General features: G+C 34.2%; 2 protein-coding genes across 4 annotated transcripts in view; one reads left to right on the forward strand and one right to left on the reverse strand.

Moving 5' to 3' along the window:
- Window positions 1-63, reverse strand: part of LOC127836467 (sushi, von Willebrand factor type A, EGF and pentraxin domain-containing protein 1-like) — a 67,281-nt gene extending 67,218 nt beyond the window's left edge. The window contains exon 1 of the mRNA XM_052363119.1: window positions 1-63. This exon is cut by the window's left edge and continues 47 nt beyond it. The gene's annotated coding sequence lies outside the window, so the exon portion shown is untranslated.
- The window catches only part of LOC127836334 (uncharacterized), a 493,739-nt gene that overhangs the window by 307,734 nt on the left and 172,994 nt on the right, over window positions 1-13,011 (forward strand). The window lies entirely within an intron of this gene.

Raw genomic sequence — 13,011 nt, forward strand, 5'->3', positions numbered from 1 at the left:
TATCCGTATTTGTATTCAACAAATAATCAACACTGCATTGTTTTTATTACTTCATGAACTCTAATGCACCAAATTGTACTCCGGTGAGAAAACTTTTCTTGGTACTTATAAACCTATATGTTAACTATTTTTTCAGACAGAATAAATCACAAAGCGTTTTCATTGGCTACGTCGCATATATTGAGAACGTAACGGCCTTTTCTTTCGTTTTAAACTCCGAAGGCAGTGAACGCGATTTACGTCATTCACCACATCGATATTTGCTGTTATTTGTATTTACAATTAAACCGTCGTCACTGTATGCTTCTAATTGAGGCGGACGAAGATTGATTACGTAATGCAAGACTTAAATAAGAATTAAAAATGTTGAACGTGCTTTATGAAAGTATTTTTTTTCATTTTCTTGCCAAGCATATGTTGCGCAAACGGTTCATTTCGTTAAGAGCAACGTGTGTTTTCCCGGGTCATTATTACAAATTGATATAGACATATTTGTGCACTAACTGCATAATCAGGCGGGTATAATAACCAACGAATTGTTGAGAGAATGTGACTTGGGCACATAAAAACGACTAAATTAGACTTGACTGGTTTATTTGTGTAAGTAACAAATACATACATGAAACATATTATATGTTATTATAGTACAGCATAAGGCAAAACACCGTTGGAAGGGTATGAGAGATTGACAGTACAAGATAAAAGCTGACGTTAAACTTCGAAAAGGATCAAAGCACAGTGTATGGACATTGCAATCACATGCAATAAATTCGTTAATAAATAAAAGTTTTTTTTGTTTAGTTCATTAATGTAGCTATATGTTATCGGGAGAATGTATTAGTCCATTTGACAAACGTCTAACGCTCATGACACACTAATACAGATCGTTGGTAGATGGAGGCAATCCATTTCGGAATTTTAAACAATGACTTATTAATCATCCTATATGCTGATTTTTACAATAAAAAACATTAGAAGTGTTGGACAATAGAAGTGTTGTTTAGCACAAACGAGAACCGATTAAAGAAGGATTTAAGCTGTTATAGGATAAAGTAATATACTTTTCTGACCTTAGAATATACCGTAAATATTAACAGTGTAGACAATATATTAAGTGGGGCACCGAACACTACTCTTGTTTCCTTTACATAACAAGAACAAAATATGGCTGCCTGCATATAATCAATTAATTTCTAACAATGTAAAACAAATTAGAAATATATTCCTAGGTCGAACACATGACATACATATTCCTGTCACGCAAGCTTCCGTTTGAGGCAAGTACTTGTGGGAGTATTTGCACATTTGTTATTTGTTATAAAGAATAATACGCAAATTCGTAAACATGGCATGTACACAATTAAATCTTATATTAGTAACTTTCAAAATGAAATGATGCGGTTTTTATGCGGGTTAAATATAATATCAAATTAGCTTTTGCAGTCCGCCAATGCTTACCTGGGACGCCCACTTTATTCTTAGACTGTTTTTCGTTTCGAAGAGACATCTTTCAAATGTAACATTTCCTACAAGTCCCTGATTACCGTAGCGGACTGTACAGGCTAATCTGGGAGACACTTTACGCCAAAGGATTTAGCCTGTTGTCCCTAGAGGTCGGCAAGGCAATTCATGAAAGCAATTGGGTTTTAATAGACCTGACTGTCAAGCTGAACCGAACAGATGGTTTAGAAATGCAAAGTTAACGACATTCTCAGAATTGTAAGGGAGGTTTAAAAGAATTTATGCAGATACGTGATCCAAATAATTCAAGCCATACAAGCGCTACATAACAGGATCAACGTTAATTCATATAACGCTTAACAAAATTCAATTACAAGTAAACATTCATGTTCAACACAATCTTAAGGTGCATTACATGACATGTTCTCAGGTTAATAAATAATAGTTAATGTTGATTTAGCAATCAATTATGTAAACAAGCACTCTAATTTTGTTGGACAAATATTGCGTTTTATTGATACTAGTATACCATTTGATTTTTGACATCGAGTTCATGTTTATTATTTAATGACTTTGCAATTACAAATTTAAAAGTACTCAGCCTTTCAATTGAAAGCTCATTGGTTTGATTCAGCCAAACGTAGCGAACTACAGCTTCGATTTAAATATTTGTGTGACGTGATACATTACATTAAAGTTTGCGAATGTTAACACGAAATGAATTTTAATTGTTATTTAAAGATTGATTGAAGACCGACGTATGAACTCAAAGAATTGATCAAGCATGTGGTTATTGTCCCCTACCGGTTTCACCGGAGGGGACTTATGGTTTGTGCTCTGTCTGTCTGTCTGTCTTTCTGTCTGTATGTCTGTCTGTCTGTCTGTCAGTCACACTTTTCTGGATCCTGCGATAACTTTAAAAGTAGTTTTTCATGAAACTTTAAACATGGATAGATGGCAATATGGACATTATGCACGTCATTTCATTTTGTTCCTACGTCAAAAATTATGGTTGCTATGGCAACAAATAGACTAGAAATACTGCTGAAAATGGTGGTTTTCTGGATCCTGCGATAACTTTAAAATTTCTTAATATTTTTTCATGAAACTTGAAACATGGATAGATGGCAATATGGACATTATGCACGTCATTTCATTTTGTTCCTACGTAAAAAAATCTGGTTGCTATGGGAAACAAATTTAAAAAACATTCTGACTATGGTGGAATTTCTGACAATGGTGGAGCCGGTAGGGGACTATATTGCTTGGCAATAGTCTTGTTCTAATTGTTATCAAAATGACGCGTGCGACATCATTTTTCTCAAGCTTCATTGCTTTTGGCATTTAGCAACAATTTACAGTTGAGAAAAAACGGACTATACCTCGAGTTTGAGTTTTAAAACGATCTGGCATGTATGCGATTTTTGACCTGAAGCGTCGATAAGCATTTCAATAATAAACTTAATTCTAAAGTCGACATAAAACAGTTTCATAGAAATCATTGGTCTAGCAACAATCATGTTGAACATAATATTTGAACATTTAATATATGAAATTAAAAGTTGAATCTCTTAATTTAGTTACGGAACCTAGACGAGACAAAGAGTCCCAGTACGGCGTGGCGCAACTTGTAAATTATCGATCAAATGAGATGGGCGTTCCAAAATGAGAAAACACTGTAAATAAAATTCGCTATGGTACCATATAAATTAAAAACACAGAAGTAAATATATTTAATATATATTACGCTTTTCAGCTGATGCTGCTGTTTTTTCCTCTGTTGTTAGCGCTTCCGACGTCGTTTTTATTCGTGAACAATACAATTCTCAAGCAATACTTGCGACACTGTACTGGAATATCCGTGCTCCAGAGGCAAACACGCTAACGTCTATGCCATGGAGGTGCTATTGAAAATAAGACTGCTTATTCAACAACAGCCGTATCATCTTATGTAATGATGCGCTTTGCTCATATTTATTACTTTTGTATTTATTTCCATTTCATTCTTTCGGGACTTTTGTTTACGATAATAATTTTGATGGATTTAACAAAAAATGTTTTGAAAGATCGTGACACCGCACTTTTGATAGGCATTTGACATTTAACGCTTTATTGCTCATACATATTTTATCTTCACATGTCATTTCATTTAGTAATTCAATTGTAAACTTATAAAAACATATAAGTTGATCGGCAACTCAATATAAATTGGTCAAACGTGATGTTTTCTAATTATAATGTGATTTCAGTTGGTAGATTAAATAATAAATATTATTAAATTGTTTATTTATTTCGCTAATACAAAATTTAAGACATGTATCTTGAACAAGTGGTATGATATAGATCAAAAGCAGGATTGTTTGATGTATCAGTACATTCCCTGTTAATTTATTGTTGAATTGGAATGCGTATATCATAAATAAAGCTGTTATGTCATGCAACTTTAATGCATACATGTGGTTTATGTAATGTTTGTTTCCTGATGAGCGCGTACAATTCTCTATATTGACAACATATTACGCGTGTAGGCATTAACTAATGACATTTCGAAAAGATGACAGCATTTTTAACATTTAATTGACGTAAGAAAACTATTTCCGGGAGCATTATAATAAAGTTTCATAAATGTGTGCCCGATACCAAATTGTCAATAATCATATACGGGTCTCATCTACAAACTACAGTGAAAACAACCTGCCAAACTGTTTTATGCTTTTATTTTTAATATATTTATATGGCTTGATTGCATTGAATTCGCACTAAGGCTTGTGAAACGTTCATATGCTAATTTCCATGAATTAGCTATTGATTTGTGTCTTATAGGGAGATCTGAACACCGCTACCACAGTAGAGATCGAATCCGTGACCTCCACATCGCCTGTCAGAAACTATATCCACAATTCAATGCCGACATAATGTTTGCATTTAAAGAACAGAAGTCATCTCAGCAAAGCATGGTTTGTAGTTTTGATATGTTTTGTATGTACGTATTTTGATACGTTATGATTATTATTGTATTTTCAGTATTGCTATTGCAAAAGAACCTTCCCAAAATGATGAATTTCATTGTGTGGAAACTTGCGTAGTTGTTGACCAAAACAATTACAAGAAAACACCAAAACATAGCAATTTTGCAAATGCTTGAGCAATAAGCGGAGGCATATACCATATTTATGTTCAAAATAAGCAATTGTCTGAAACACAAAAATAATTCGATATTTCCATACTTTCTCGATGTGATAATTGTTATCATTGTGTTTGACTAATTTACATTCGATATTATTAAATATTATACAAATGCGAATCTGTAATTAAATGTTTTTATTAGTTCCATAAACAAAACAAATGTATAATATTGAATGCGACATCTGCTTATCCAATATAAACACACCAAAATTGAATAAGTAAATCAAATAATTATTATTCCAATTCAAACGACGCAGCCTACAAAGATAAAAGAAAAGGTACATAAAGATTAGTGGTAAATCTGCGTTAAAAAGAGAATAACACCAACAAGGACTTCATAACGACATTGTACAAACAGTGCAACATTTTTACTTCTTCTATCGGGTCAGCCACACGTGTATGGCTATACATTTGCTAAATTTCGCTCCTTTGACAAAGTCTATGTTAAACCTCCTACGTCGAAAAGTATTTTGAATATGAACATTCTGCTACAGGGAGCAATCACGATTCTGCTATATTATTTAATTTGCGTACGTGATTCCGGAGTCCCTCACGGGTTAAAGGGACCGTCAACCAGATTGACGAAAAAAAGAAAAGTTCTAAAATACCGTATTTTTTACAATTATTATTGATTAAAATATCACCACTGGTATATTACATTACTTGAAAAAGTTGTTAAGTTTTCATAAGTGTACCAGGTAATGTCAGTGAACGAATAATAACGCAAGTAGATTGATCATCATCGTCAAGTTGTAAACCCCGGAATGCAAACTGTGCATGCGTACTGAATTGTATATATTTATATATAAAATTATCAATCTACTTGCGTTATTTATAGTGTGTATATCGTTATGTCACTTATTTTCGCGATGTACTTTCGATTTCACATCGCGAAATTTTAATACCGAATATGCTGAAAATATTAACTTTTTTTAATTGATGTAATATACCAGTCGTGATATTTTAATCAATATAAACTAATAATTGTAAAAAAATACGGTATTTTAGAACTTTTCTCTTATTTTCGTCAATCTGGTTGACGGTCCCTTTAAAACCACAAATCAAATATATGTTTGTGCATTAAATTTTATATAACCTTTTATACAAGTATACCGTCACTAAATATTAATTTTAAAAAGCATATCGATATCTCAAAGCAGTATATAGGTCTATTTATTAAAGCGGGTATATACGATTTTGTCAAATATTTATGAATTTATATAAACTGTGTAAAAAACTTATTATATATATATATATTTCAATATAAATTAAAATAAAAGTTAAGAAGAACATGTGTCGAAAAATGCAAAATAAGCCAAATATTCAATTCTGAAATTGAAAACGGCTGTACAGCCGAATTCGCCAGCATGTATACCATACATGTACGATGTGAATCTAAACTTAGTTTAACGGTTTATTTGAATTCCTGCAACGAAATCTATTCATACGACACACGAACTCTTACTCCGATCCTAATATAAAGACGAATGCTTTGGTTATTGTAGGAAAATATGTACGTCACTATCGGCTCGGGGCGCTAATTTGTCTTTGCTGCATTTTATGAAATTCGGCTTTAATGTATAATTTTTCTTGCCTATTTTGTGTAATTGTAACATATTTTATCAATATATTACAATTAAACACACATAAAAAAATCGTATATACCCGCTTTAATGTTATGTACCAAAAATCGTCCATAAGTTGTATATCTTGCGCAAATACAGGATTACAAAGGTACATAACATATTATTTTATACACGAACTACGAGGAGCTGTTAAAACAAACAAGATGGTTTTTGCACAAAATAGATCCTGCAGATCAACATAACGTCATATCCAAATAGATTACTTTTTTATTTTACTGGACATATGCAGTATCTGATCATCGAAAATATATCGAATATTACGAAACTGTATTTGATAATTTTTTTCTCTATACTCACGTTTTGTAAGGTTATTGATCAAATTTAAAACTGCAATACAATACCACGTACGAATCGATCCATAATGACGAAATGAATTTCAAGTATTTGAAATTAATTTGTTCGTGGTTAATGTTTCCGATAAACTAATTTTAGATGTCTTAAAATAAACCCAACATTATTATTCTCATGGAAAGTGCAAAGACTGTTTTATTAAATCTTACAACATGTATGATGCATTGTATGGGACACAAATCGGACAGCATTTGATTTTGATTCTAGTATGCTAGAAAATCTTACTTTGCAAAGTCTGATATGACTTATCGATTTATTGATTTAATTTTGAATTATGCAAAGCAACACATAAAACACTATAACGCTCAAAAACGCGACCCACTTTGTTACTTTTTTATTTAATTTACTACGTATGACCAAAGTTTATAGCTGACTGAACTTGTATGCACGTCTTTCTTGTCATATCTTGCAATAATAGTATACTTAGCGTGAAACGCACCAATTGATACAATTACTTCTAGTTCTGAATCATACAGTATGGTAAGTATAGGATCTGGCACAAGTTGTCATATGATACCATATTTTATTAAACGAGTTCAGGAATTTTGTTAGTAAGCGAGCCTTTGGCGAGCTTACTAACGAATTTCCTGGGCGAGATTAATAAAATATTGTATGATATATGCAGTCTGCGAAATAAGCGCACGCCCGGTGGCCTGGGCGTGTAAATTATAGCTCGAGCCTATTAAAATTGCCATATCGTACGCCCGTCGGGCCAGTAGAAATTCCGTGTATCAATATTATTTACATTTTTATGTGTGATAAACGTCATTATTTTGTGAGTACTTCGCGAAGATTTCGTTCAACTTCGCCTAAAATATGAGATTTAGACGCGTTCCGATTGGGCCATACATTCAACAATCATTTTTGAGTCGTTACCCAGGCCACGTGTTGAACAATTTAGACTGGTAATTTACTATTGGCACATGTCATGCTGATGTGTTTAATGCTAAAGTAAACCAATCGACGTCCGCGGCGTGCATTTCCGGAAAAAAACATCGTTTTACTTTGTAACCTTGTGTGTGTGTGTTTATTTCCAATGTTGTAAGTCCCTACGCGCATAAGGCTGCATAATGCTTAAATACGTAGCTGGAGCGACGCCTGGCAAGAAACTGCCCACTACTGATCGTAAGACCCAGCGGGTCGGTTGACAGTATTTCCTCAAGTTGACAAATTTACTGTCACCCTGTCAGACATGTAATATTTATATAATATCATCACCACCTTAACATTTATGCATAAATTAGGTGTATTTTTGCGGACAGTTCATACACCGAAGAAATGCTGAAATATGCTATTCAATTCTTATAATTACATCACAAAATGATCTTAAAGCTGAAATTCTCTCGTGGCAAGGGTCATAAAAGTCCTTATTTATCTAGCGTATGAATCTATTTTCAGTTTCGGTTTCATCTCTGTCAAATGGGTATATCGTTGAAGTTCGCGCAAAAAATATAACGTCATTTCGCTATTGACCAATAAAAACAACGCCATTAAGTTTCGCGCAAAATATAACGTCATTTTGGCAACTTGTTTATGACCAGAAAGTAGCGCCATGAATATTCATGTTTAAATTTGCATACGAAGTGGGTTCATCGAAAAATGAAAAACCTGTCACGTGAACAAATTATCCAATCAGAATGCAGCATTCATATGAAAGTGACAGAAGTTGTAATTATATTTTAAACTAGAAATGGCGCGGCAGAGGCCGACGCGTATCCCCACGCCGAATATTTGACCTAGGTGTGCCCCAGGGTTGGTAATGGGGCCATGCATAGCTGAGATTGACCGTATTGTCATAAGAGAAGTTCATCATCAATTAGAAGTGAATTGGTGTAGAAATGAAGAAGTTATAGTAAAAGGCAATTTTGGGTGGGTGTGACATATGTGGGCAGGGCCCCCCAGGGTTGGTAATTGTGCCATGCATAGTTGAGATTGACCGTATTGTCATAAGAGAAGTTCAGTATCAATTTGAAGTGAATCGGTGTAGAAATGAAGAAATTATAGTAAAAGGCAATTTGGGGCGGGTGTGGTCTATGTGGGCGGGGCCCCAGGGTTGGTAATGGGGCCATGCATAGTTGAGATTGACCGTATTGTCATAAGAGAGGTTCAGTATCAATTTGAAGTGAATCGGTGTAGAAATGAAGAAGTTATAGTAAAAGGCAATTTTGGGTGGGTGTGACATATGTGGGCAGGGCGCCCCAGGGTTGGTAATTGTGCCATGCATAGTTGAGATTGACCGTATTGTCATAAGAGAAGTTCAGTATCAATTTGAAGTGAATCGGTGTAGAAATGAAGAAATTATAGTAAAAGGCAATTTTGGGCGGGTGTGGTCTATATGGGCGGGGCCCCAGGGTTGGTAATGGGGCCATGCATAGTTGAGATTGACCGTATTGTCATAAGAGAGGTTCAGTATCAATTTGAAGTGAATCGGTGTAGAAATGAAGAAATTATAGTAAAAGGCAATTTTGGGTGGGTGTGGTCTATGTGGGCGGGGCGCCCCAGGGTTGGTAATGGGGCCATGCATAGTTGAGATTGACTGTATTGTCATAAGAGAAGTTCAATATCAATTTGAAGTGAATCGGTGTAGAAATGAAGAAATTATAGTAAAGGCAATTTTGGGTGGGTGTGGTCTATGTGGGCGGGGCCCCAGGGTTGGTAATGGGGCCATGCATAGTTGAGATTGACCGTATTGTCATAAGAGAGGTTCAGTATCAATTTGAAGTGAATCGGTGTAGAAATGAAGAAATTATAGTAAAAGGCAATTTTTGGTGGGTGTGGCCTATGTGGGCGGGGCGCCCCAGGGTTGGGAATGGGGCCATGCATGGTTGAGATTGACCGTATTGTCATAAGAGAGGTCCAGTATCAATTTGAAGTTAATCCGTGTAGAAATGAAAAAATTATAGTAAATGGAATTTTTTGGTGGGTGTGGCCTATGTGGGCGGGCGCCCCAGGGTTGGGATTGGGGCCATGCATAGTTGAGATTGACCCTAATGTCATAACAAAAGTTCAGTATCAATTTGAAGTGAATCCGTGTAGAAATGAAAAAATTATAGTAAATGGAAATTTTTGGTGGGTGTGGCCTATGTGGGCGGGGCGCCCCAGGGTTGGGAATGGGGCCATGCATGGTTGAGATTGACCGTATTGTCATAAGAGAGGTCCAGTATCAATTTGAAGTGAATCGGTGTAGAAATAAAGAAGTAAATGTAAAATAACCTAAAAAAATGAGTGATAATTTCTGACGCGGCCCCACCCCAACCGCTATAACTTTTGACCCAGGGGTCAGATCAAAATTCCAAATAGTGCAGGGTCGCACATATGCTCATAGCTACCATGTGTGTAAGTTTCAAGGTTCTAGTGCTTTTAGTGTAGGAGGAGATAGTGGCCAGGACGGACAGACAGACAGACGGACGGACGGACGGCGGAGATAACCACAATATCCCCACCTTTTTTTCAAAAAGCGTGGGGATAATCAATCACTAGTACATATTTGTTTTAATTTTAAAACATTAAACAAATGATAGCAAATAACATAATTGTATCACAAATATAAACAATTGCAATAAACAACAAAGTCTGGGACATTTAGAATATTTATATAAATGCTGTCACACTTTTTGCATCGCTTATTTGAATTGTGTTTAAGTGATCGAAGGTTGGCACCAGAGGAAACTTTCTTGGCATATTTGGTGGATGCTTCCTCTTGCCGAGGTTTGCGTAGCCAGTTTAAATAATGTTTAAATTGCACAAGTTCACTACGTTAGTTGCCCCATTTTTCACAACCTGCTGTTAGAATTGATCATGTTTTTAAATTAATGTTGCAATACAATATCGTATCGATAAATGCTCGGTAAGTATACATATAAAAACATGTGTCTTTCAAAAGAGCTGGTCTGTTGATGAATGGGGAAAATAAACCATCCACGCTAGGGTTGGTTACATAAAAACGATGCCGCATGATCGATGTATTCCACTTTTCTGCGCTTTTCTGTGAGTTATAATGTATATTCACTCCTTTTCGCTTACATCAGTATATATCCTTGTACGTCGTTATTTTACAAGAATATACAGTATGATAAATCCAACAAAAACACATATTTTTCTTTCCTTTTTTATCAACGTTTCGGCTAACGCCTTCATCAGGATAATACAAATTATAACAGATAGCGGATGTTACGGCATTGACTCAACGTACATTAAATTAAATAAAAATGAAAATGTTCAATAACATGAACGTTAATTAAATTAAGCTTAACTTTCGAATTCAAGAATTCACAATTTCCTATAAAATTATATATAAAAATACTAATAGGAAAAAACAAAAGTAAACTTAATTAAATTGCAGAGCTATGTAACAACCCGTGTCTTATTGCAATTTGATGTTTTTACAACAACCCGTTTTGCAATAAACCCGTTTTGCAATAAATTTGTTGCAAAACGGGTTGGAGTGTCTTATTGGATTGGAAGAGTCAAAAGGGAGTTTCAAGTGTTGTATTTAAATAAAATTGTTATAACAATAGACCAACTCTGAGTTAAGACTTAAAATGCACGGAAGATGATGCATTTCGAAATTTAATACTAATTGTTTTCATATTGATTTGAAATGGTATAACGGAAGTTTTAAAGTCGTCTCTTAAGTTAATATGATAACACAAGGCTGAATGTTTATATAAAGTGATTTCACCAATTTGGGAATTAAGTGAAGAATACCGAGAAGTGCATAATTTTATTGCAACACGGGTTGCAGTGTTTTATTGCAATGTGCATTTTTTTATAACAACCCGTTGTGCACTTAACTCTTTTTGCAATACAACCATTACACATGAACTTGTTGATTCAAATTGATTTGAAATGCTGAAAAGAAAGATTCAAATGTCGTATATATGGAGTTTGTATACTTCTTTGTATTCTTCACTTACTTCCCAAATTGGTGAACATCACTTCATTTAAACATTCAGCCTTGTTTTATCATATTTACGTTAGAGACGACATTTAAAACTTCCTTTAAACCGTTTCAAATCAATATGAAACAGTTAGTATATATGTGATGATTTTATTGCGAAACGGATTGTTACACACAATTCACATTGCAATAAGACATTTCAACGCGTTTTTCCATATGTTATTGCATTTTGCAACTTTAGTACTAAATTGTTGGAAATCACTTTCGATACACATTCTGTGTTGTTTTATCGTATTAAATCTCGAAATGCATCACTTTCTATGCATTTTAAGTCTAAACTCACATTTTGTATATTTTTTATAACAATTTTATTTAAATACAACACTTGAAACTCCCTTTTTACTCTTTCAATCCATTTGAAATAATTTATACAAGAGTGATGATTTTATTGCAAAACGGGTTGATTGCAAAACGGGTTGTTGTAAAAAAAGCAAATTGCAATAAGACACTCAAACCCGTTTTGCAATACATTTATTGCAAAACGGGTTTATTGCAAAACGGGTTGGTATGACAATTTCAAATTGCAATGAGACAATCTAACCCGTTTTGGAATAAAATTATTGCATTTCTCGGTTTTCTTCAATTAAGTATTGCATTGGTTGAAATCACTTTCTACACCAATTCGGTGTTTTTATATCACATTGACTCATGAACTTGATGACTTTAACTGCCTTGTATTTGTTAGTCGAATCTTACACCTCGTTCTAATTTTGAAAAAAAAATCTTATAAACAACATTGAGACTTTCTTCGAAAAGTGTCCAATCAACTGTAATTAATTAATACGTGTGTGATGTATTAGTGCAAAATGAGTTTATTGTGAAACGGGCTTTTATTTCATTTTTACATCGCAATAAGACACTGCAAGTCGTTTTGCAATAACATTATTGGATTTCTGGGTTAAATTCGCTTAATCATGAAAGTGTTAAGATCACTGTTTATATACATCCTGTGTTTGTTTATCACATTTACTCATGAAATTGGACACTCCAACCATAACAACCCGTTATGCAATAAACCCGTTTTGCAATAAATGTATTGCAAAACGGGTTTAATGCAAAACGGGTTGTTATGGAAATTTCAAATTGCAATAAGACACTAACCCGTTTTTGCAATAAAATTGCATTTCTCGGTTTTCTTCAATTAAGTATGGCATTGATTGAAATCACTTTCTACACCAATTTGGTGTTGTTGTATCACATTTACTAATGAAATTGATAACTTTAACTGCCTTTAATTTGTTGGTCGAGTCTAACACCTCGGTCTTATTTCGAAAACAAATCATTATAAACAACATTTGATACTTTCTTCGAAAAGTGTCCAATCACTTGGGGTCAATTAGTACATGTGTGATGTATTAACGCAAAACGAGTTTATTGCGAAACGGGCTTTTATTTCTTCATTTGCAT

Source organism: Dreissena polymorpha, chromosome 1, assembly GCF_020536995.1.
Source record: "Dreissena polymorpha isolate Duluth1 chromosome 1, UMN_Dpol_1.0, whole genome shotgun sequence".
NCBI classification, from domain to species: Eukaryota; Metazoa; Mollusca; class Bivalvia; order Myida; family Dreissenidae; genus Dreissena; species Dreissena polymorpha.